At 44.0% G+C, this 23,546-nt stretch overlaps 1 long non-coding RNA gene across 2 annotated transcripts in view; it reads left to right on the forward strand.

Annotated features, from left to right (window-relative positions):
• Window positions 1–23,546, forward strand: part of LOC135313986 (uncharacterized) — a 443,735-nt gene that overhangs the window by 113,514 nt on the left and 306,675 nt on the right. Inside the window, exon 3 of one of the 2 annotated variants that reach the window (XR_010373508.1) lies at window positions 5,609–5,756. This is a non-coding gene — a long non-coding RNA (uncharacterized LOC135313986). Of the gene's footprint in view, window positions 1–5,608; window positions 5,757–20,863; window positions 21,124–23,546 lie in introns of those variants that run through there. The other variant, XR_010373509.1, reaches the window with a different exon arrangement.

The raw sequence follows: 23,546 nt of genomic DNA on the forward strand, positions 1-23,546 counted from the left end.
GTCACTTTTGGCACCTAAAGGGGCTGTAGGTAGGGGAGTAAGTAACGTGATGGCTCCTTCTAGAGGTGCGCTATAAATACCCGGTGCCTGACAAAACAGAAATGAAAGCAGAATGTAAGAAGTGTTTCATAATGAAGATAGGGGCTAGAGCTGAGGCCGTCTCGTCGTCGCAAATGTCTCAGGCGCAGTAGGTGTGGGTGCTGGGTGCCCAAACTGGTGCTGGGACCACCGAATGGAAAGCAGCGGAGGAAAGTTTGGTGGCTCTTAGTCATTGATGGAGAATGTCAGGCAACTGTTGTTCCTGTATATACAGTATTTCAGAGGAATAATACAAATTATATCATGAGATATTATATACTTACATTTTCTCCTTAGCCAAATTTTATGCGTACATTTTCTCTTTATTCTTTGAGAATTGTATTATTTTCATGACTAGCAAAATACACAGTGTCCCGAGGTGAAGGTGAACGATTCTCACCAGCACAGTTTCTCAGGGCTTCAAATAATTCCATGGTTCTTTTCAAGGGGGCTTAGCCACAAAACACGGACACCAGCAGACCCCTTGGCTGAGCATACGTGTGTGCCCCGAACCTTGTCCTGATGCAGACGGGAGATCAGTTAAGCCCGCCTATCCCTGGGCAGGTAACTGCAGCACCCAAGGTAGGATGAGAGCTCCCTGGAGGAGTCATCCTGAGGGACTAAGTGAGCTGATATATAACCACAGTTTAGGGTCACCGCATTTCTAGGTAATTGTTTTGGTTAGGTGCTTAAGGAGGTGGAATGAGTCTAGGCAGAACTGGCTAGAATTGCTTTACTTTAATGAGGTGCTATCAGGCTGCGTTCGGATTTGGCAATATTTAGTGGTTTTACCTCTTTTTTAATTTGTATGCGTGCAGTCTAGGGTCAGGAATATTTTTACACTACTCGTTATGCTTGACCTAAAGGTGGAAAGTCGGATATAGGTGCCTTACGTATTTAGGATAATTTTTTTGGCGATAACGTTTGATACAAATGAAGTGCTACAGGAAAGCTGTTTTCAGCACAACGCGTGATTTGCTGGAATTGAATGGGGAGCACGCGTCCAATTCACTTCAGGCATTGCTGAGATGTCTTGGTAGTACAGTTGGCCGATATTACTAGTTCTATTCATTTAAAACTTGTCTATGAGGAAATGTCAATGGAGACTGGCTTCAGTAGGTATTTGAAAACACTAAGTTTAAAAGATTTTACTTGTAAATTATTTGCAGTGACTCTATGGGATGGTAGTAGGACGGATTTTAATGGAATGTCGCACACGATTGTTAATATTCCGTGTAGGAACATATAAAATTTTAGAGTTTTTACTTGCTCCAAACACATCTCTCCACGTATGTTACTAACCCAAGAAACAATATATGCTGCAACATTGACTATAGCCCTGCCTTTGATTTGGACCTTCGGTTTACTGTTCTAATTCTTTTCTAACTCATTGTCAGCCTATGATCTACCAAACTCGGAAAACAGAAGAGAGATGTAGAGAAGCACAGCTGTGCTTCTCCACACTCCTGCATGCGGAGGGAGCCTGTGCTCGTACGCGTGTGCCCTCATCGGTGGGACTGCCCTTACAAGCTCAGAATCAGTGCGGCCTCTTAAAAGCTCAATATGTGTGTGATTAACAAAGAACACGAACAATGAAGTATACGATGCCTGCATACGTGGTAAATGATCAGATTTAAGAAGCAGAGTAGTTGCATGGGCAATACACTGGACATCAAGTGTCTCTGAAATACCTTGTTAAAGATTCTCCTTTACTTTGTACTTAAGGCAACGCGCTTGTCTGGAGGTTTGGAACGATTCTCGTGCGTGGGACTAACGTTTCACCCAACTCTGCAAACTGAGGGGAAAGGGATAAACATTGACTAAGAACGAGGCGGGTATTTTGTGTTATACCAGGTGTGCAGTAGACATTGTAATAATTGAAATAATTATTGTTGGCATATATGCTTATTTGAGGCACAAATGGGAAAAACTGGGAAAGCCCAAACTCGAGGTTTCAGCCGTTTGCTAACCGCGTGGCTGCAGTAGCGTCTCATCCTTAAAAGTGTTTTTTGCTTTCTTGGTACTAATGGATTTTTTTTTCCTCCCCCTGTGGAAAAGCTAATGAACTGTTTAAATTAATGAAACCATCAGGCTGTTTGGTCTCTTTGAATAGCTGTGTTATTCATATAAAATACCTTAGCACTTTCCTCAAACCCTTGTATTCACCCTGTTGAATTATTATTTGTTAGCTATTCTTGAAGGCTTGTAAGCTATTTTGACGTGGTTAAATTGAGAGAACTGGAATCCTTAATAGTTATTCTGTACAGACTGAACTGTTGTATACTTGGTGAACCAGCTGAATACTTGGATGTAGTCTTTTCATCTTCTGAGGGATGAAATTGAAAGGATTGCTATAGAAATGTGTTTCTGTCTTAAGTTGAAAATATTCTAATTAAAAATGAAGAGCAGGCCAATTTTTGTGCTCACATAAACTCTAGAAAGTCACAGTTCATTCACAGGGTAGTATTTTTTAATTAGAATTTGCATTTTGGAAGCAGATATTTCGCAAGTTTTTTTCCCTACCAGTTAAACGTCTGTCGTAGTGTGTTCCACGGAGTTCAGCCCCGTCACCAAAAACTAGGTGTCACCCTGGGTGCAGTTTCCAGAAGTCAGATTTGATATTTTCAATGGCCGAAAGCCTCGTTTGATGTGCTGTCTGAGGTTTAGCTCCTGAAGAAGCGGTATTTATTCTTTCGCCAGTAAGGGAGTCAGTACCTCCTAGGCAGGCATTAGGAAAAATACTGTTTGCTTAGTTATTGAATCTAGCAAAATGCAAAATCTATCACCTCTCTGCTCCCACTCTTGCGCTCAGCCGTGGGAGGAGAACCAGGGAACGCTCAGACGGGTTCCAAAATTGTTATAATATAGCTTCTCAGTGTCATCCAAAAGTGAGAACTTGCAGATGGTACTCTTCACCTACAAAAATTCTTATCTCTTATAAGAATATCAATTATATTGCTTTGCGTGGTCTTAGATTTGAGCAATTAGAAAAATAGCACGAGGACACGCAGCTATGTGCGGCGAGAGAGGTGCTTTTCCAGAGGTACCAAGGCTCTGCTTTTTATATAGCTCTTTATTACGGATCTGATTCCTTTGCAGGGTAACCATGCCAGCTTAAGGAGTCAGGTCTGTATTGTTTCTGTAAGTATCTCACAATTATTTTATGAAGTCATATGTAACTGTGACTTTTTTTTTCTTTGTGGAAAAAAATTTCCAATATATGGTATTTGAGTTCCAGAAATAGGTTGTCAGCCGAAAAACCCCCTCTGGTTCCTGCGCAGTGAGGGATTTAAGAGATTTCACATGGAATAGTTCTCTCCAAGCATCTCTGCTCTTCTCTGCTTTTGGCCAGTGTCTCTGAGCCGCTCTAATGCTGTAGCCTGAGCGTACGCCTGAGCAGAAAGCGCATGGTCGAATAGCAAAACCGTGGTCTGCTGGGGCTGCGTAACAACAGACGTGCTGGAAGTCAGCCTTTAACTAGTATGCAGGTATCGCAGCGTATATGTACAGTGCTGCCAGAAGGGAAAAAGCACAAGTCCCCAAGGACTTGCTGTGATGCAACCGTGCGCAGAAGGATCTTTATAAAATACCTGGCTTTTCAGTCTGTCAGCAGACTTACAGGTATTATTCTTAATGGCTTTGAATTTTCAAAGCACTTCAGATGCCAGTGAAAATAGACAACAGATATCAGTCAAGACTATCCAAGTAACATTTCAATCTCTCCCTTCTAAACATCGGTGGGGAGGGAACAGAATTGAAACTTCTCTTAATTTTGCACGGACTGCTTTTCTGTTCTTGCAAACACGAATTGGATGAGTATTGAGCTTCTGCAATGCTCAGTTTATCCAGGTTTTCCAAACCAAGTAATTTTAATTTCGGTCTATATCTGAATAAGCATTTGTATAAACAGAAACCTACATTTGCAATTTACATTTGAGATGTCATCACTGAGCAAGTGAATTTGAAAGACAAGTATGAAATGTAACAGGGCAATTGCCACTAGGAATGAAGTCTATTCCCCTTTCTCAAGTATCAGAACGTCAGATGTTCAGTTATTTATTTTATTAGTAAGCGGACAGTGCAATATCTTTTCCACAGTCCGCTCAGGGGAAGCATTTCCATTGGCTCATTATGGGATATACCTTTAATAATTCCCACCTGCTGCAAGAGAACTTCTCTGAGAGATCTATAATTACAGTAAACTGTAACTATTTCCACAGGTCTCTTTCTGTAGATGAAAAATGATCTGTGTAAGTTAGTAACTATACACATGCTGTACAGCCACAGCTATGACATGTAAATATAATTTCAATTCCCAGAAAACAGGTAGGCATTTTTGAAGTTGCCACATATTTATTTTTAATCCCTGCTTAACCATGTGCTGTGTTTCACAGATTTCTGCCATCTTCACACCATTTAATGAGGCATAACAGAATTGTTCACCGTCTACAAAAAGTGCCTTTATCATGTAGGACCAGAGGTGTGCAGAGACTGCCAGACCTACTCTAGTGACTGCAAATCAATGTTTAGCTGTAGGGAAGTAGGGAACAAAGAGTCTTTTAGAGTCCTTATTGATCTACTGAAATATGAGTGAAGAGGTAATGGTACAAAGCTGTGCATCGTCCATGGGCTTCACAGGACAGGAGGAGCAAGAGGCAGCGCCTCTGGGAGGAGGTACGGCGTGGCACGGTGTTGCACGTGTATGTGGATGGCTATTCTTCGTTAATTTATCTGATCTGTTTTGCCTTCTGTAGCCTCAGTTTCTCTATATAAAAAGGAATTAAAGTGAATTGAAGGAAGCATGTATTTTCTTCTCTTTCATCCTCTTTCTTCTCTACAATGACATGGAATTCCAGGTCATAATGTTCAGCGTCCGCGTACATTCTCACTGCGTGTAAGGAAACCTGCCCTGGAGAGGCTAACCATGGGCTAGGGAAAAACAACAGGGCTCAGAGTAGACTGGAGGTCACAAAGAAAGAGGGCGAGAGGGTAACCTGCCTGTCGTCTTCTGTTTGCTGTATGAGGGCATGATCGCAAGGCGCTCCTTGTTCCATAGCTAAGGCAGATACCCATCCTCCTCGTTGTTATTTTGCAGAAGCGCGTTTTAAACTGCCTGTCTCTGTTGTGGGCTCTGTATCGATGCACAGAAACGCAGGAAGGACACTACGCAGTTGCAAAAAGCCAAATTAGTGCTGCCAGTCTAGAGTGCAGGAAAACCTGGTTAATTAGAAATGGATTTTGTTAGAGAAAACATTGATTGAGCCAGGATTTATTCTGGTTATTGTTTGACACACAACGCTGTAACTACCAGCTAGATTAAAAGGAATCAAAGTAAACGCTGTTAAATGTTCCTCCTTGCAATTTATTCAACACAATAATAATTTATTGTCAATCACCAGATATTACATAGCTCAATAACACTTAATTTTCAATCATATTTAGTATTTCATGGAGGGAAAACTGAAGACTGCAGCTTGTGTCTCTGTCTACTCATATAGATATTGTATATTTCCCTTTTGTTTCTCCATAGGTGAAAAATGATTGTGACACACTGACTTTTCAAAATAATTTGTATGTAATCTTCTGAAGAAAGCCAGATATTTCAAGTGCATACAGCTACTGACTCTTCTAGTGCAAAGAAGGGGAAAGGAAAGCGAGAAGGAAAAAGAATAGATACAGTAGGTGCAATTTTTCCTGACTACTCTTAATACATTTTGTTTTTTCTTTATGCTGTGACAGTTTAAACTTATGTATGGTCGTACTGTCAATGCAATGTCTATCCATTATAAATGCTGTATAAAGGTCAGAATAGAAAAATGTCACAGCTTTAGGAGAGGAGGATTACAAACATTTATCTGAGCCTAAGTACTGGTGAAAGAAATCTAGATTAGCTGTAGTCACGGTCAAAAATGCTGTCAGTTACAGTTCAACGATATATTTTAATAAAGTAATTTCATTTAACCAGACACCTTGTAGAGTAAATTAGTTATGTTAATGGAATGCATAAAGTAATTATAGCTGATGATTTTACAGTGCACTGAAGTGAATGAATAGAGCTCAGTATTAGTTAACCTTCACTGGACTTCCCATTTTATGAACCTAATTGACATCACAGTGCACATTTATCTATTTGTCCTATTTATCCCCATGATGAATGCCCTTCGAGGTACGTGACCTCAGGTTCTCATGTTTCTATCTGTACTATGATGCTTCCTGTAGCTGTCAGACATATTTCTCTGCTTCTCCAATACTTAAAAAAGGCTTGAATTAAGTGCGGAGACATATTTATCCTAATATCCAACATTTATCCGACAGTTGTAAGCAGGGGGGTTGGGCGAGATAATCTCCAGAGGTCCCTTCCAACCCCTACCATTCTGTGATTCTGTGATTACTTCCTGGCATAAACTAGAATAGGTAGAAGGATGGAAGCAGTTGCTTTAATGCAGAAAAAGATGGTAGGCATTAAATGTTGGTTGCTTTTAACTGTCGTACAGCTCTGTCGGTGTTCTGTTCAGGTAGTGATTCCCCAGATCACTGAACCCCATGTTGTGTGACTGCTGGCTGTTGGGTATGGCAAGAAAATAGCTTATTCACAGCCAACACAGGGTCCTTTCAGGTCTAAATCGAAGGTTTGTGGCGCTGTGTTGCAACAAGTATGACGTACAGTAATCAGAAGGTATTAATGCCCTGCAGTTTTCCTGTTGAGGGCAACATAGCTTTTTGTTTCATTACAAACTGGGCATGGGTGCGGGGCTAGGAAGTACAGCTTGCATTGGACTTGGCAAAAGCAAATTCTGTTCTTTGCTGTGTCCTAGACTTCATTGACTTGCTTTTTAAACTATAGATCTTGCTGTATTTTATCACCTAATCGTCTTAGCCCCTGCGCTTTTGGGTTTTAGTAGTCTTAGGAATTTGGAAACTGTTGAAGGAAATGGTCTAAAAGCAGGCCCCTCTAGAACAGTATAAGGCAACCTCAGGAAGGAGAGGGCTGCTCTTGAAATCACACACGCTGGCATGTCTCTGTTTCCATCTCATTTAGTATTTTAGAGACTAAAGCTCCATTTCCTTCAGGGATTTAGCTCCAACAGCACATATTATTGAATTATGTTTTCTAGGCTAAACAAATAATGTAGGCTTACATTGAGGTCTGATGCTTCTCTGCTGTTTGAATAATCTGATTTATTACTGTAGGTGGTGTTCCTGTGTGGTATGATGTGCTCTCTTTCTTCGCAATTTCCAGTCACGTGTAATCTGTATTCCATAAAAACACCCAAATCCACCATTTCTGCTTTATCAATACAGTCTTAAAAACAAACTAAGCACCCCCCAAACGTTAATTGAAAATACTTGTTGCTAGCGTATGTGAAGAAACTGGCAAAGTTTGCCTGAACCTAAATGTAGCTGTATATAAAGACAGAGCGTTTGAAATTGCTATGGTGTGTAGGAGCAAGCTGTTAAAGTCAGCTCTCAAAATGAAATTGCAAAGGTACATTAAAAATATAAAAAAATGAAGCTTTTAACTATGAGAAAGTCAACATAGAAAATGCTGTAAGGAAATTCCTGGAGGCTTAGACTAGACTTGTTATATGTACATCCACAGAGATTTTTTTAACCTGTGGTCTCTGTGAACAAGAACTATATTTGACTCCAAATGATTGTCATTATTCGTGCAGCAAAGGTAGACTGCTTGTGCATCACTGCGTTATTGGAAACAAAATGCTCTTTCAGTATTGGTGCTGAATAGAATATTTTCTAAAGCCACTGAGGTGAGCAAACATCCTTAGAGAGAAGAAAGAACAGCACCAAACCCAGTATTTTCTTTCCAGAACGCCTGAAGTCATCAGTGTGTGTAACATGCAGTTAGCAGCACAAGTTCTGAAGCCCATATCAGACTGGAAAATGGCTAAATCAGAAAAATTGCTCTAGGTGAAGTAAATTAACTTCCCCTGAGAATTTTGTGGCATTCTGACGGGCAATTTTCATGAAAGTGTATATTAAAGACCTCAAGTCTTAATGAAACAAATGCAATATTTCAAAATGTATATAGATTTAATGACATCTGAATATCGAGTCTGCCCCCTCTGATTCTGAGAGGTGATGAGTAAATCTTGATCTGTTCTTTCTTCTACATCCAAGAGGGAATATCTTCCTGGTTCAGGATCTGGCCTGAGTGAGTACAGGTTTGGCTGGCTAAAGACCCACAAGTATGCCAGGATTAGGCACGCTCTTCCCTTCGGCCTTTGAGGGAAGCTATGGCAATAGTAATTCAGGTTGAAGTATTCAAGTAGGGTGTGTAGGCTCAGAGGCAGGACCTATGGGAAGGTAATTTTAAGGCACCCACGTGCCTCAAAGGCACTCTCAAGGACTCGCCTTCTCTTGGTGTAAGCTATCGCCAAGTCTGATTGTTGAGAAGCTGGAACAGAGGGTGAGTTAATCTGTGTCTGGGCCCTGAAACGGCATGTGAGTGACATGAATGGGCGAAGACCTCCCAGAAGTGCTGGCAAATGGGTTGTAAGGAAAGATGCCCACCATTTGTTTCTGGTAGACCAGAAATGGACTCTTCCACTTAGGCTGATGGATGAATCCCTGTGGACACGTACGTCAGTGACTTCTGCAGTTGGAAGGATAGCTCCCTGCTGCTTATCACCATGTGTCTGCCAGCTCCTGTGCAATTCCCAACATGTTGCTTGTGTTGCATCTCATTTCTGCCAACCAATGCAACTGTTGGATGAATGATTTTCTTCATAAGGTTATGAACCCCCTTTCATTCCTAACAGCAAAACAAATCTTCCTCACTTACCTGAAGGGAAATACATTAGCTTTACACTAGCAGTTCAGAAGCAAGATATTATTCAAAAGTATCATAGCATTCTACAAGTTAAACCTCTGTGTGCAAGAACGTTTGGGGTAAAACTGTCTTTTCATGTTTGACCTGGATTTGTTTTAAAGCTAGTGAAATATTTTGTCTTAATCTGCTTTCTTCTCCTTTCAAAAAAGTGTTTCAGAAGAACCGTCTCTCCCTGTTGGATAAGTTCTTACAATCTAACAGAAAGAAAAAACCAGCTCTTCTCATACGTCTTTCTATATGTTTATTGACGCCTTTCATTTTCCACCAATATTCAGAGTATTTTTTGGCAAATCTGAGATAATCCCTCATTCTGCATTCCTGACCATTATGCTACTAGTGTAGCAAGTTAGAGTAAGAAAAGTGCTCATCTTCAGAGTTTACCTCATAGTTTGATCTTGCTAAAGTTCTTAAAGGTACTTATGTGATTTAAAATAGTATTGCCAGTAATGTCTTGATTAAGGGAGATTAAAACTAATTTTTTAAGAATCGTCATTACTTTGTTGCTAAAGAATGAGCCAGGAGTGATAGCTGATAGTTCTTTCACAAACATAATCCCTTATAGCACTCTTTCTACCTATTTATGCGCAGAGCTGCTGATGACTGAATGGAAATAGGATTTAGTGGGATTTAATAATATTCTCGGTAGAAAGGCTTAACTTAATATGCAAGTTCTAGTGGGAATTTTCTCTCCCAAAGATATTTTTATTAGCATTTAGATACTTTAAAGTGTACAAAATAGAGATCCAGCTATCAAGCAGACAAAGTAAGTCCCACCAAAGCGTTATTGTGTTTAAACGTAGACCTTTATAGAAGCTGCATACTAAACTCAGGAAGATAAAATGTGGACTTATTTCTTTTAAGGCTTTGAAGTGTCTGTTCTCTCTTGTTATTGACTGCATTTAATATGGTCTTTGAATTCATGCTTGATCTAGTCCCAGTAAAATAGAATTAAATTATCCGCAATGGGTCAATGGTAAAGAACGATGAAGTAACTGTCAACTGCTGTGCACTCATCCTCATACAGTCTGAGCCTCCTCCATATGATGTGTATTTCTTTATCAGCAGTGATCCTGAGAATGTCTCCCACTTGCCATGAGTGACAGGTTTGATACAGCTGCTGCACTCTGGTGTGACAAAGCAGATAGAAACTTAGCTGTAAAACTGACTAATTATACAGGGTTTATACTACCACAGGTAGCTGTGAAGCTGGTGCATGATTGTTCCCCCAAAAAAGCCTCAACAGTTCTGAACAGCACAACTAGTAAAGTTAGGAGGGCTGACTTTGGCCTTGTCAAAGACCTGCTCAGAGGAATCCCATGAGTTAGGGCTCTAGAAGGTCGGGGCGTCCAAGAGAGCTGGTCAGTATTCAAGGACCACTTCCTCCAAGCTCAAGATCTGTGCACCCCTGTGAGGAACAAATTAGGCAGAGGAGCCAGGAGACTCAAATGGATGAGCAAAGAGCTAGAGAAACTCTAAAGGAAGAAGGAGGTTTACAATATATGTGGAAAAATGGACCGGCCACTTGGGAGGAATATAGGAACGTTGTCAGCGTATGCAGAGATGCCACGGGGAAGGCCAAGGCTCACTTGGAACTATATCTGGCAAAGGGGTGTCAAGGAAAACAAGAAAGGTTCCCTCAGATACATCAACAGTAAAATAAAGACCAGAGAAAATGCAGGCCCGCTGCTGAATGAGGTGGGTGCCTTCTCGGCATCCTGCCTCACCAGGTCAGAGTTACTGAATGCCTTCTTTGCTTCAGTCTTTGCTGCTAAGGCTGCCCCTCAGGCACCCCAGCCCCCAGAGGGGAGAGAGAAAGTCTGGAGAGAGGAGGACTCCCCCTTGGCTGAGGAGGATTGGGTCAGAGATCACCGAGGCAAACAGGATCCTTAGAAATCCATGGGCCCTGATGGGATGCACCCGTGAGTGCTGAGGGAGCTGGCGGATGCTGTTGCTAAGCTACTCTCCATCTTCAGATGGTCATGGAGGACAGGAGAGGTGCCTGGGGGCTGGAGGGGAGCCAGTGTCACTCCAGTCTTCAAAAAGGGCAAGAAGGAGGACCTGGGGAACTATAGGCCAGTCAGCCTCACCTCCATCCCCGGAAAGGTGATGGAGCAGTTCATCCTGGAGGTCATCTCCAGGCATGTAGAGAAAAAGAAGGTTATGGGAAGTAGTTAACATGGATTCACCAAGGGTAGATAATGCTTGACCAACCTTGATAGCCTCCTATGATGGCATGACTGGCTGGAGAGATGAAGGGAGAGCCGTGGATGTTGTTTACCTTGACCTCGGCAAGGCTTTTGACGCTGTCTGCCATAACATCTTCACAGACAAACTTAGGGAAGTGTGAGTTAGATGAGAGGACAGTAAGGTGGACAGAGAACTGCCTGAAGGCAGAGCTCAGAGGGTTGTAGTCAACAGGGCAGAGTCTGGCTGGAGGCCTGTCACTAGTGGTGTTCCCCAGGGGTCTGTGCTGGGGCCAGTCCTGTTCAACACATTCATCAATGACCTGGATGATGGGACGGAGCATAACCTCAGCAAGTTCGCTGGTGATCCCAAGCTGGGAGGAGCTGCTGAGGTGCCAGAAGGCTGTGCTGCCATCCAGCAAGAGCTGGGCAGGCGGGAGAGCTGGGCCCAGGGGAACCTCAGGGAATTCAGCCAGAGCCAGTGCCAGGTCCTGCCCCTGGGGAGGAACAACCCCCCGCACCAGCACAGGCTGGGGGGGACCTGCTGGAGAGCGGCTCTGCTGAGAGGGTCCTGGGGGTGCTGGGGGGCAGCGAGGGGACCCTGAGCCAGCACCAGGCCCTTGGGGCCAAGAAGGCCAGCGGTGTCCTGGGGGGCATGGAAAGGCGTGTGGCCAGCAGGGCGAGGGAGGTTCTCCTCCCCCTCTGCTCTGCCCCAGTGAGGCCACATCTGGGGGGCTGCGGCCGGTTCTGGGCCCCCCCAGTTCCAGACTGACAGGGAACTGCTGGAGCAAGGCCAGCGCAGAGCTGCCAAGGGGATCAGGGGCTGGAGCATCTCCCTGGTGAGGAGAGGCTGAGAGACCTGGGTTGGTTCAGCCTGGAGAAGAGAAGGCTGAGGGGGGATCTCATCAATACCTATAAATACCTGAAGGGTGGGTGTCAGGAGGATGGGCCGGGCTCTTTCCAGCGGTGCCCAACGCCAGGCCAAGGGGCCACGGGCACAAGCTGGAACACGGGAAGCTCCCCCTGAACATGAGGACAAACCCCTTCCCTGTGCGGGTGCCAGAGCAGGGGCACAGGCTGCCCAGAGAGGCTGTGGGGTCCCTTCCCTGGAGACATTCACCCCCCGCCTGGACGCGGCCCTGTGCCCCTGCTCTGGGGGTGCCTGCTCCAGCAGGGGTGGGACGGGGTGAGCTCCAGAGGGCCCTGCCAACCCCCGCCAGTCTGGGGTTCTGTGATATGGTCTAGCAACTTCAGCTTCTCTGATGAATTATTAGCCTGAAAAAACCTATTTAGTACCTTTGGAAATTATAGCTGGATGCTAGGGATAGCATCTCAGACAGTATTGTTGTAAGTGATACTGATGGATGGGTTCTGTAAAATTGAAAGAATGGAGGAATTTTTAGAATCTTAATGCAGTAAAAGCTATGTCTGTCAGCTGAGTCAGTGAAACAGGAACAATCGGTTACTTAGTGTAGGTTTGGAGATTCCTGAAGATGGTTTACTAGACCAGAAAACTGTCTAATAAAGTGACATTTTGTGTAGATGTTTTGTGTAAATTCATGGTTGTCTGGTAAATTATACTTATGCGATTTTGTAAAAGAGTTTGAAAGTATTTGTTTCAGCCTTTTCTGCTGAAGTTAGATGGATGGGCCTGGATCAATTAATCAAGAAAACACTTACTGAAGGAATGATAGCTATTTTAGAAGAGAACTCGGATATCTCAGAAATAATCAGAAAGGTGGGGCTGGTGTCTTCATATATTCTCTTAGAAATATTTCTGTCCATGGCATTTTAGTATACAGACTTTGTAGCTGAGTAGATAAAATATTCTGATAGGACTACTATTGCATCTTTAAGGATGAAAAGCAAAAAAGTACGATGACTGTAATTGGGCATTTCTCTCTGATACTAAAATTAAATGGAATTATGGAGGTCTCTAACTCACTCTTGTACATTTGTAAAATAAAATTGTGGTGCCTGGGAAAGATGGCTGTTATTTACAAGCATCATCTATACATACACACAGTATCCACTGAAGTGAATAAAAAGCCAGTTCTTGACTCATAAATATGTAGAAGTAAAGGTCAGGTTAGCTGGTGGCTAATATCTGTGAAGATCAACTGGCTTGTATTTTTCTGAACTCTTTGGGTTTCTTTAAGCCATACCGAGTCAGGCTGAATCCCCTCAGTACGCCCGAGGTTTGTTTCTCCTGTTAGATAGGCATCTCGGCAGGGCAGAGCCAACCAGGAGCATCGCCAGTGTGGGGGGCTGGTGGGATTCAGGCAGTCCCTCTAATGCTTCTCTCCTTACCCAAAGAGGTTTACTCAGCCAAACCCATCCGCAGCTCACCATGGTCTTCTACATAGCTATTGTAACATGCTTTTGTTTTAACCAAGGCAAGTTTTAAACTTCATCTTAAATTTCTCCCAAAGTAGGAAAGTCAGTTTGCTGCATCCTGCCGTGTGTAGTTGGTGCTTTTGTATTTCTTGCTTTAACGTTTATGTTTTATGTGCAACGTCAACTGTACAATAGTCAAGATAGAGGTCTGGAAGGGTCAGTATTTTGTTACAATTCAACTTCCAATTTTGTAATTATGTTCCAAAAGTATAGTGGATACTAAATCTTTCTTTTCTGTTTAACTTAATTTCTAATTCAAATCAAGGAGTACTGCATTTTTCTACCTCATGAGACACTTCTGGCTATTTTTCCCAGTCTATGTGTCAATATCTATCTAGTTGTTTAGATCCCTTTCTCTTTTTTTTTTGACTTCTTAACCCAAGATTAGCCCATTTATCAATTTTACAGCATACCCCACAGGCAGTTGAGTCAGCTCAAACAGGCTGTAAGTTGCAGCAGGGAGGTGGAAACAGAGACAGGGAGAGAAACATGGGAAGGTCTTTATCTGGATTTACTACTACTGAAAATGAAATGTAAAACTATACTCTCTGTAACAACTCGTGATTGCAGTCTTGGTTCGTGCCAAGTCTGTAACAGTCATTGACAAAACAGAGATCACTTTACAGTTTTTCCGAGTAAATTACTTATCCAGTAAATCCCCCAAGTTAACGACTTCTGCGTTAAGGACAAATTGTTAAAAATTGATTAAATGCTGGTATCTTACACGTATTGCCAAAAGACAGCCCAAAGTTACCGTCGTTTAGTGTTCTCTGCTGTTGAAAATCACCAAGTCATGAAGGGTTATTTGTAACAACTTTCATAAATACATGTGACTTGCTAGATCAGTAATTCAGTAAGTGCAGGAAAGCGCGAGTCAATGGGAGAGTGTTTTAACGTTGACCTTTTTATGTCTCTCGAAGCACCGCTGTGTGTATAGTCAGTCTTTATACATCTGCCTGGAAGAATGCACCCAAAAGCGCTGATAAATGCTTTAGATGTAGATATGTCAGAGACTCATTCAGTCCGAGTTTAAGGCTATCATGAATAATGCATCACCTAATCTGACCTTTCCTACTTCACAGACCATTACACTTCTCCAAAACCGACCCCAGTATGGCTCCTTGCTGAGTCCGATAGCTCGGGATTGACTGAAGCAAAACTGAGGCGTAACTTAGGGCAGCTCACGCACAGCCAGCATCGTGGGCACAGAAATCTCCTCCGTCAGTTCTTTTACAGCTCATACTGGTATTAAAGTATTTTCTCTTTAGAAGTTGTTCCTAAATGCCCCTTTTAAAATTAACAGACAGTATTGCTTATGTAGGAATGGAAAAGGAAAATAGAGCACATACTAAACTGATATCTAACGATATCTGCTTGAAATGCTAAAGCCCCTTGCCCGTAACTAAGCCAAACACCTTGTGAAAGGGCTCAGAAACGTTACAGGAGAGGGCCCAGTAGCGTCAGCGCACGGTAATTCCGCTGATAATATTGACAGGTGGATTCAGACAAGACCATATCCAGACATGAGAGTGGGGCCAACTGGTATGTCAATGTATGCTAATCCAAATGGGTTATTTGCAGGCCAGGAGTCCCCCTCTATTGGCAGATGACTAAGGGATCCCCAAAGAATGCAAATTAGAAAAAACTTGTAAAAAACTTGACTAGCTTTCCTAGGCCTGCAGTAGCTGCCTGCTTATTTATCGGAATTTCTGGAGCAAATCTCTCCCCTCTCCATCACCTAATTCCTGCGAGGCCAGGTGGCAAACGTGGAGAAAACGCCCTCTGAGTCTGTGCCACCAAGCGCACTAGCTAGGCCGTGGCATGAAACTTTGGCAAACGCGGCTTATTCAGTCGGACAGGAGCCCTGTACGCTAAGGTTGTTTTCCTACACGGCTTGTCACGCTGTACCGTTTGCTTGACCTTATTAGAAAGGTTCCTTTGATTACTCAGGTGAGCAAAGGAGGAGCGTTATGATTTCTTGGGCCCATCTGCTGAGAGCTTTGCAGCTTCCGTCGGATGAATGGGTTGCTCTTTGCAGTGCAGAGCGGTAGCTGCCTGGGGTCCGTGGCCATCCCACCGTCTCTGCAGCCCCTGCGTGGCATGACAAACTTTGCTCCAGGTAGAACAAGTATCTCCATTCCAGGGAGCCTGACCACAGGGAGTACTTTTCTTATGTTGCATGTTGTTGGATGTTTTTTCCTGGTGTTACTGCTTCCGTCAGTGCATAAGCGATTGACCAGAGATGCTATATTCTCTCCAGGCATGGTTGTAAATACCATGTAGAATTCAGGTGCAGCCATGGATCTGTATTTACATGTGCATCCATGTCTATATTATCTGGAGAGTCAGTTCTGTGCTTTCTCTAAGCACAACCTAGAAAGGAAAACATAAAACTGAAATTTATGTAGCTCTTTCATCCAGATGTATTTGACGCGCTGATTTCTAATTTATATCTTTAATAAAAGTATCATCTTACACTGTAGTGTAAAATATTTCTATTTCCATGTGTTTTCTTACTCTGTTTTAATATGGCAAATGAGCAGTGGTCCATGCTCGTAATTACAGGATTTTTCTGGATTTTTTTTGGAGCCAGTCAAATGGCATAAATATCTATTTTCATGTGGTATATAAATATCCAATTTCATAATTATCTAGGCATATGTCAGGCATATTGACATTCAGTAAATACTAATAAAATCAACTGAGTTGGTATTTATTTAGTATATTCTGTTGAATAGCTAAACTGGGTGCTGTTAAGCTACATGATGTATTGTGGAACAGCCCATTGGGATAATTTTATTTATTTTGATATGTTTTACAGTGTTTATTGCCTTTCAGATTAGGGGCTCTGCTGCACGTGGTGTCATTTTAGTGCTCTGTATCATGATATTGCCATACTGTTAGAATAAGAGCAGATTAACATTTGCCCTAAGAGCACAGTTTAGTCTTTCAGAGTGAAATTCATTCCTGGGCATAGGACCAGGATGAGACCTGTGAATCTCCCAAGTCCTGCTTCAGTGCTCAGATCAGTGTAAAAGCATATAAAAATTACTATGTTTTCCGCCCACCTTTGGCCTGGCGAACAGGACTGCTGTTGTATATGCCTTGATGAGCTTTGCGCTCTGAAGCGAGGAGAGCCAGTCCAGACGTGCAAGCGCCCAAGCTGCGTTTCGGCAGGTACCCGCCGCCCCTTCTGAACACCGGTGTGCAGCACCGTGGGCCGGTGCAGAGCTGTGCTGAGGGCTGTGCGCGAGGTTATACCCCGTCCCTCACACTGCCCTGCCGTGCCAGCGGCTGCGGTGGAGAAGGTGCTCGGCGCTGCGGCTAATCCCCTTCGTGACCGGGGGAAGTGTGTCAAGTCTAGCAGTATTGGAGCTACTGTAAGTCAGTCTGTAGGGAAGACAGACCTCTGCAGGTATGCAAAACGGGCAGCTGTCATGGTTTTAGCTGGGATAGAGTTAATTTTCTTCACTGTAGCTGGGGCAGGGCTGTGTATTGGACTTAGCATGAAAATAATGTTGATAACACACTGATGCTTTAGGTGTTGCTGAGCAGTGCTTACACTGGTCAAGGACTTTTCCAGCATCCCGTGCTCTGCCGGGTACACAAGGAACTGGGAGGGGAGGGGGCACAGCTAAGAGACCGGATCCAAACTGGCCAGAGGGATATTCCATAGCATGTGACATCACGCCCAGCATTGTAACCGCGGGGAGTTGGTCGGGGCACGCAGCGATGGCAGCTCAGGGACCAGGGGTGTCGGTTGGCGGGTGGTGAGCGGTTGCATCACTTGTGGTTTTTTTTCCAGGTTTCATTTCTCTCTCTCATTATTTTCCTTTTTATTATATTATCATCATCATTATTATTATAATAATTATTGTCATTACCGTTATTACAATTTTATTTTCATTATTAAACCGTTCTTATCTCAACCCACGAGTTTTCTTACCTTGGCCCTTCCGATTCCCTCCCCATCCCACTGGGGTGGGGGGAGCAAGCGAGCGGCTGCATGGTGCTCAGTTGCTGACTGGGGCTAAACCATGACAGCAGTGTAAAAATAGTCCCATACAGTACCCTTTGGGTTCCTTCTCTGTGAAGGGAAACAAAATAACTCCTTATGGAAGTGACATTTTTTCCTCAGAAGTCAGCGGAGGCAGTTACCCGTGAGAGGCGTGCCATGGTTACGAATTAACCAGCCACCTCTGCAATTCATCCTGAAACTCTTGAGTTAAAATTGACGCCTTGCCAATGAACAAAGGCCTCTGTACTAGGCTAAAAACAAAATAGGAAAAGCAGTTAAAAAATCAGCATAAGAGTGTGGGAACTGAACTTTTGGGCACAGGTATTTGCTTCTGCAGGAGAGCTAATGAATGATACGCTGACCTGAGATATTGGAAATCTAACATCAACTCCTGGTGAGCCGAAGAAACCCGGTTAAGCTTAAGCTGAGCTGTTCTCTGTCGAAACTGCTCAGCCTGAAGTACGAGATTTGTAAACATTTCCTTTCTTTCCTGACAGAGTGGGAAACACTGTTAATTAGCTTCTGTAAATTGCCTTGCAAGCCTGAGGAGGCGGCTGCTACGGGAGTGTCGGTGGCGTGTGCTCTTTCTCCAGGAATGAGCCACTGTTGGAGCTGTAGTAATGAGTTAAAGCAGTTCTCCTGTGTACTTCACTCCAAAAGGCACTTGTCTCTCAAAGTGCTACCCTGACAGCGACAGTCCTGAGTAACCATTAATCCGCAATGTCCTTCAAGGTGACAGAAAGCCCGGTTTACCCAGATGAGGGAAGCCTAAATAAATGGCCTGTCTGCGTGGTGTGACACAGCCTTGGAGCTTAACTCAAAAGGCATAAGCACCTTTGACAGGATGCACACTCAATTACTGCGACGCCTGATTTCCTGGAGATGGAAGCGTCGCCGACCACCTTGAGGGTTTGATCCAGAAGGGAGAAATGGATGTCTAAACCTGCTCTGGACAAAATGATTCTAATTTAATATCTCACCATTGCAGATATGAAACAAAATCTTCCCTTAAAAAAAAAAAAAAATAAAGGGAAGAAAGCTATCTTGAATCTGTTTTAAATTATTTCTGTAGAGCAATCCATGATATACAATCAGTAGTGTTTGTAGGCAGTTTTATGGGCACACTAGAGCTCAGTTTTACATAACTGGGGAAATAAATTTAGGCCTTCTCCAGATGAAGCTTGCTGTGCTATAAATCTGTGCGGTTTGAGTTCTGTCTGAACAGCCCTTCATTAAAATTCGCACTGCAAGGTGAGAGGGGTTGGGCAGGTTCAGGTGAAGATAAAGAAGGTTAGGACAAATAAAAGAAGTGAAAATGTGAAGAAAAATAATCTGGAGTGGTTTGTACATGCGGCTGATAGTGTGTGAGGGAAAGTAAGGGAATGACTTCAGGAAGCTTAAGAAAAGCAGAGGAGTAACACAATTCAGGAATGCAATATGGTACATTTCTTTCAGATTACTTTAAAACAACAACTTTGTGTAGGTATTTTCCTCTCCAAATGTTTTTCATATCGTCACCTGTGAAACCAACTTAACGTAGGACTTTGCATAAAGCATGCGTAGCAGTTGACACCTATTTGCGCAAAACCCTTTTTCCCTATTCTCGCAGAAACCCAAAAGCAGAGAGACTCGAAGCCAACAGGTCTTTGGAGCAGAAGACTTCTCGTCTCTTTACACCAGACCACATTGCCTTAGGGTGGGAATGAATGGCTGCAGATCGGCTGCGCCTACTTAAGCAGCCCAGTCTGGACTCGGGCCTGTGCATCCGTGGAAGGCAGCAGCGCCCGTTGGGTACCAACGTGCGGGTGCTCTGTCCCTTCGGGCTGCGCATAGCTGCCCAGGACCCTGCTCTGGATCCGGGTCTCTCTCTCCTCCACCTCCTCCTGCCCTGGCTGCGATAGCAGCTCTCACTCGAAACTTCAAATAAGCTGCTGTCTCCACAGGGGCCAGGCAGGAGTAGAGAATACTGGCAAAGTACTCCCTACAGAAGTCTGAAGTTAGTGGCTTCGTTGATGCTTCGGTGTCTAGTATTAACAGTAAATGTTTTCATCCTAAAGGGCTCCAAACCATTTATGTTAAAAAAAAAGGGACAGGGAATTGAACCTAGTATAGGGTAAATATACAGCAATCACTTTACTCAATTTATAAGTTTTAGTATTGTGAGTTCTTTTAAACGAAGAACAAAAATAACCCTATATGATCCAAAGCACATAAAGCTACAGATAACTGTACCTGTCAGGAGGACTATGGAGTGTAGCAATGCTTGAAGATGCTTGACCCGTCTGCACGTGAGCAGTTGCAGCAACGAGGCGGCCCCGCGAGCTCGGTCGGGCTCTCAATGGAGCGCTGTAAGCGCGGGCACGTTCCGATTGCCGGAGCCAGGCCACTCTTCGGCTTACCTTCGGGCGCACCGTGGCCGGAACATAACTTCTGCTGCGAGATGCATACCGAGCTGGTGTAAAGCTCGGAAAAAATGTGGGTGAGAGGGATTTCATTAGTTTCGGAAAGATGCAACTGGCTGTGGAGAGTTGCTGCTGTCTTTGATGTAGGTTCTCTGAGGAGGTATCGACAGCGTTTTCTGCCGGCAGCAAACGTCGGGGATATCTGCTCAGGGTGCGGAGCCCACAGCACGGAGCAATATGAGCATCGCACTAAGTCACTGTAGGCTGAAGTAATAAAATGAGTATTTCTGACCCACTGGATTCGTACTGCTCATGTTCACCTTAAGATCTGTGTAAATATGAATTCAAGCTTCTGCATAAAAAGCAGAGTAAAATGGATTGTGCTTTGAGATGCCAAATCTGACCTGTTAGCTGTCATTTTCATGTGCCTTCATATATTTTTCTTTGCTGCCACGGTGTATCAGCTGCGCAGTTTTCAGGGAAAATGGGCCTTTTGTACAGGGGACTCAGAGGCGGGGGCAGAATGCAGCTGATCGAAATATTACCTGCGTTTATCGTGGGCTGTGTTTAAAACTCTGCCATTTGTGAAGCAAAATGCTGAAGAAGCTTTGTTTCACTTGGACTGCTGAAATGTTTCTGCAACGTAATTATTTTAATTGAGTGTTCTGAAGCAGTAGATACGAGCACATCCTAGAGGCGCTGCTGCTCAGCTGGCAAGCTGTGTGTAAGTCCAGCAGAAATTTCTGACTCTGAAGAAAACAGGAATTTTCTTCCCTGCCTCTGTTTCAGAGATAGAGGCAAATATCCTTGGCCTTTAAGAGGCTGAACACTTTAATGAGAAGCTTGTGCAACTCCTGGTGCTATAAAATCAATAAACATGATTTGTGTTTTTAAGGCTGGGGGTTTCCTCCACGTGGTGGTGTCAGGGGAAGTACCGAGCTTCGCTATCTGGGGCCAGTCTCTACATTTATGAATAATCCCTGCTGACCCGAGCGAGGCCCTTGCGACCGTCGCCCTTGCGGCTTGTCCGACAGTGTGTGCTGCTTACGGGAGAGGCCTCTGAGGAAGGAGAGAGAGGCGTGGAAGGCTAGAAGTTGTCTTGAAACGCTTACTAAATGCACTGATTGACAGCAACTGGAAGTCTACAGGAGTTCACAGATTGAGAGTGGTAATTCATCACAATACCAGAATAATCAGGTGGGTGGCCTGTTCGCAGTTTGGAGAAAACCCCTGCACGTCTCAGTTCTGTGAATCTGTGGTCGTAGCTACCCCATCAGCGTAGTAGGGCTGTTTGCCAGAGCCCAGCCAAAGCCATGCCGCACAAAACATTCCTTTTTACATAGTCTCCACATCTTGGGGCTGGGTAACTCTGCGTCTCCTCAGTTTCCCAGTAAGTGAATGCAGAAACCCCAGTAATAATGATCTTTGCATAACCTAAATGGCCTGTTTTCTGTGGGAGAAGTAACCTTATTATTCTGTAATTCTAGGATGAGTTTCTAGTTAATATATTTGCTTGCATATTGATGTGCATGTGTATGGCCGTGTGTGGGAGGAGAATTACTGAGAAAAGCTCAGCTTAGAAAATGGGCTTTGCCTTTTCTTTTGGCAGTAAGACGGTCTCTATTCATGGTGGGGAGGCGAGTTTCAGGACTTGACTCTATGCTCTGTGGACGTTAGTCTTTGCAAGCCTGAGTCCTTTTGAGTGTGAGTTTCTGGTGGGATGCAGTTGTTGGAGGACGTGGCGGAGCGGGAGTTGGTCTCCTCAGAACTAGTGCAGTGGGGAGCTGGTCAGCACAACGGCCGAGACACAGCCCTGTCCCGACGCCCCGCAGCCGCTGCCCTCATCCATCGGCCTCTTGTGGAAGAGATGCCCGAACGCTCAGCATTGCTTCCCGAAGGCCAGGGACGTCGGGTAAGATTCACAGCAGGGAGTGCTTGGGTGATTTATGTGGGCATGTGTCTTCCTATAAACGATTTCCAAGAACGTTTTAACCAGCATAAAAATCAGTCCGAATCAAGACTGTTCTCTGGCAATTCTTGAACTGGGAAAGGATAAAATTCACCAGATAAATAATTTGCTGTGAATGGTTTGTTCATCTCTACTGCAGTGTTTTCTAAGCAATTGTTTATTATGAAATAACCAGGTAACAGGTTTATTCAGGCTGTGGTTTGAAGCACAGATCCTATCTACCTTCGCTGTGCATCCAGCCTGCCGAGCTGAGTGACAGCTAGTGCCCCCGAGCTTGTCTGGGAACGAATCTTCTTAGATATAAGCTCTCTGTGATTAAAACATTGAATCGCTCTGTCTCATTCAACTGTTTGCTTTTGACTTTTCGAATTGAATCCCGTCTTTTGCTAGCAGTGGCGACAGCGCCGAGCAGGCTCCGCAGAGTCGCTCTGCTTAGCACGCTGCGACAGTGAGGGCAGGCGGAACAGCCTCAGTGCGTAACGCTAGATTTGATAGCCACTCGCTGGAAAAAAACTGCCAGAAGGGACTATAACAGATGATACTGCTCAGGAAGCTTTCTCTGGGGAGGTTTGTTGTACCCGTTTTGCCGCGGGGAGCGGTTAGCCCGGTCCGGGGAGCAAGCCGCGGGCTTTGCGGCGCGCATCGCTCGCGTTCCTTAGGCTCCCTCGGGAGAGGCCGGCCCGGCGCGTTGGCGGGCTGGTGCTCCTGTGCTGGTTTGCGGTTGCGCGCACCCCTCTCTGCCGGCGGCACAGCCGCCTGGCGTTTAAGAATTCTTTTGGGTGCAGGAATGACGTCGTCCTGTTACATGTTTATCCCTCGAAGGAGGAGGTCGCTAGGGCATTAAAATAGGCCCTACAATTAATTTTCTCATGTTTAAGGAGAGATTCCAACCCCCATAGTATCAGTACCTCCTCATAACAAACAGCCTATGCTTCAACTGTAAGAAGACAACTTTACTCGCTGAGTGTAGGCTGCTGCTGTATTATGATTTTCTGCTTGTGCTGCTCAATTATGAAGGCAAAGCCTGTAACACAGATTTGCTTGTATTGAGGGATGGTGTTTTCAGCCTTTCGGGAATATGACCTTGGAGTTTCTGATTTGGAAGAGGCAGGTGATCAGCACTGATTCACAGAAAAATGAGCGCTCCTTAGTGGGAAGCAGTGCTATTTACTTAATGATGTCTCACCAGAGTGGTGTTTTGTGCAGTGGTTTTTTTTTGTTTTGGTGGTTTTTTTGTATTAATGCTGTGCAAGCTGTTATTTCATGTTTAAAGGCATTGAAATCCAACCCATTGTTACTAATTTAGAAGGGCAAGATTTATGTAGGTATGACTTCTATGCTTTAGCGCAGTAGCTTCATCAGTAAGACAAATCACCCTTCAAAGGTACCTTTTCCTACCCCTCTTATCCACCCATCTCTAGCACCCTGGAGTAGTGTTTCTTTCTTTCCTTTGACTAATGGAGTCTGTTATCCTTTCAATGGCCAACTAAACAGCACGGAAATCAGGTGAGATTAATCTTACTATAAGAGCTGTTATCAACTTGTACTAATGTATGCATGCTAATTACACAGTATGAGATTCTTATGAAGAAATACAGTACTAACCATTTTTTTTCAGATTAAGTGATCCTCACGTCATGAGTGTTAGTCT

This window comes from Phalacrocorax carbo, chromosome 6, assembly GCF_963921805.1.
Source record: "Phalacrocorax carbo chromosome 6, bPhaCar2.1, whole genome shotgun sequence".
Classification (NCBI taxonomy): domain Eukaryota; kingdom Metazoa; phylum Chordata; class Aves; order Suliformes; family Phalacrocoracidae; genus Phalacrocorax; species Phalacrocorax carbo.